This window comes from Poecilia reticulata, unplaced genomic scaffold (assembly GCF_000633615.1).
Source record: "Poecilia reticulata strain Guanapo unplaced genomic scaffold, Guppy_female_1.0+MT scaffold_251, whole genome shotgun sequence".
Lineage (NCBI taxonomy): Eukaryota > Metazoa > Chordata > Actinopteri > Cyprinodontiformes > Poeciliidae > Poecilia > Poecilia reticulata.
Genome location: NW_007615036.1, coordinates 92572 through 94812, shown reverse-complemented (window position 1 = coordinate 94812; position 2241 = coordinate 92572). Strand labels below are relative to the sequence as shown.

General features: G+C 41.9%; 1 protein-coding gene across 1 annotated transcript in view; it reads left to right on the top strand.

Moving 5' to 3' along the window:
* galr1b (galanin receptor 1b) overlaps positions 1 to 2241 on the top strand; it is a 15366-nt gene that overhangs the window by 8569 nt on the left and 4556 nt on the right. The window lies entirely within an intron of this gene.

The following is a 2241-nucleotide window of genomic DNA, read 5'->3' as shown; positions in this document are numbered from 1 at the left end:
TCCATCATCATCCATCCATCCATCCATCCATCATCATCCATCTTCCATCATCATCCATCCATATATCATCCATCCATCATCTGTCCGTCCGATGAAACCTGCAGATCAGCCTTTGTGATCCCAGCATGGGGATAAAGATGTTGGGTAACTGGTGGATGGATGATCTTCTACTCCGCAGTAAAGGAGCTTTTTCTGGTTTTGGTTGATGGAATCCTTGTGCAGATATTCATCAGGTCGGCGAACTGCTTCCGGCTGTGCTGAACGTTTGACCTCTGGGGTAGGACCCGTCTTCAGCTGCATTGGTCTGCAAGGATCAGCTTCCTATTGGAGATGTTAACGGCGTCCCGTATTAATCAATGCCATAAATGTCCAGTGATGAGGACTCTTCACAACCTCACAGGAACATTTGTGTTGAAATCTCTCTGACAGAAGACAGGATGTTTCTAGACAGCTAACATTAGTGGTTTGGGTCTGGAGGGAGCTGAGGGTATATTTAGAAGCAGGAGTGGGGTTTATGATGAAGAGCATATTTTATGGAGGACATATGGATGGATGAAGGAGAACCTGGCAACATGTTCAACATCATAGAAAGCTGAGAAGCTGCTGGCAGTGCAGCTAATGAGCAGCACAGCAGTCTGGGTCCAGTCAGCTTCAGACCAGGACGGTTATCCTCTCAGGGATTTATCCCAAACTGACCCGCTGCTAGACAGGAGGGTTAGGAAAGACTGATAGCTAATCTCTAACTAGCTGGCTGCTGTGAACGAAGCTACTTCATTTGTCTTTGTTCATAAACTACAGTTGAGCTAAAATGGAAACATATTTTCAGTAAACTAGAGGAATCAAACATGGGCAGAAGGGTCCAGAGGTCCAGGCCCAATCCTGGAAAAGTCTGGAATTTCCCACCCAAACCAATTATAGAAGAAAGTTCTCCATTTAAACAATGTCAACATGAAAAGGCAAAAGATACGAAGAGCAAAATAAATCTGCCATTTATCTAAGAAAAAAATAAGAATGAATCTTTAGGTTAGAACAATGGTTCAGTCCAAGGAGGAGCAACAGCTGCTGATCGGTACCGGCGCCGTTGGAGCCGCTAAGGGAGGAGCTAGCTTTAGCGTTAGCTGTTAGCTGTGGCTCTGCAGCACTAATAACCCTCCAGTAAGTAAAAACTTAAAGCAAAAGACATGAAACACATTTTATTTCCTTTCACTGCTCAATAGGAAGAAACACTGACAATAAAAATCAGACTGCAGTTAATTTCATTACTTTGGCTGAATCATGAGAAACTGCCTGTTATGCCTTAAATCAAAACTAGCTAAACTGCTACATTGTTTGACAGACTTAGCTTGTTTTGTTGAAGGAGGAAACTATAATCATATTTAGCGCTTTAACTCTTATGTTGACAAGAAGAGATTGAATCAGGAGGGAGGAAAACAGAAAGTTCTTCCTTTATGTCTTCAACAGAGACAAACAGAGGGCAGGACGGGTCCGATGGGTCCCACAAATCTTTTCCTATCAAATCCTCGATGCTTCAAGTGTTACATTTAACTTATGATATTCCCCAGATATTCATTTCTATCTACCTGTTGGTTCTCCAGCACATGACAAAACTAAGAGCTTTAAAAATAAAGCAACTTAACAATTTAAATACCAAATAACTTGTAATGGGAGTCGTTGTAATAAATCAGTGTTTTATGGAGGAGTTACTCATTAAAACATTGTGAAGATGAAGCAGATCATTTCAGTGAGATTAACAAAACCCGTATCTAAGCAACATTTAAAATTTACTGTGAAAAACATGTTTGATGTGCATCACTAGTCATTTTCAGCTTGAATGTAGTTTAAAAAGCTTTTAAACCACATTTTACGTTACATTTCTATGTAACTTTGCCGACCCCCTAAATTGGTCTTAAAAAATGTTCCTGTTTAAAATAATGAGATGGGATCTTGGAGTCTAACCTGTTAAGAGCTCAGCAGCTTCCTCCTCTGGTTACTAACCCTGACGGGTTAGTCAGGGTTAGTAACCCTGATGGGTTAGTCAGGGTTAGTAACCCTGATGGGTTAGTGGTCTCTGGTTATCACCATGTCATAAACTCAGAAAACTAAAATAAATTCAGTCTGACGTTGCAGCAGCTCAGGAGCAGCGCGGTTCTCCTCCAGATGACAACAAATGTTTGGTATCTGACACGTTGATGAGATCATGGGCCCCAGCATGGGCCCCAGCATGGGCCCCAGCATGGGCCC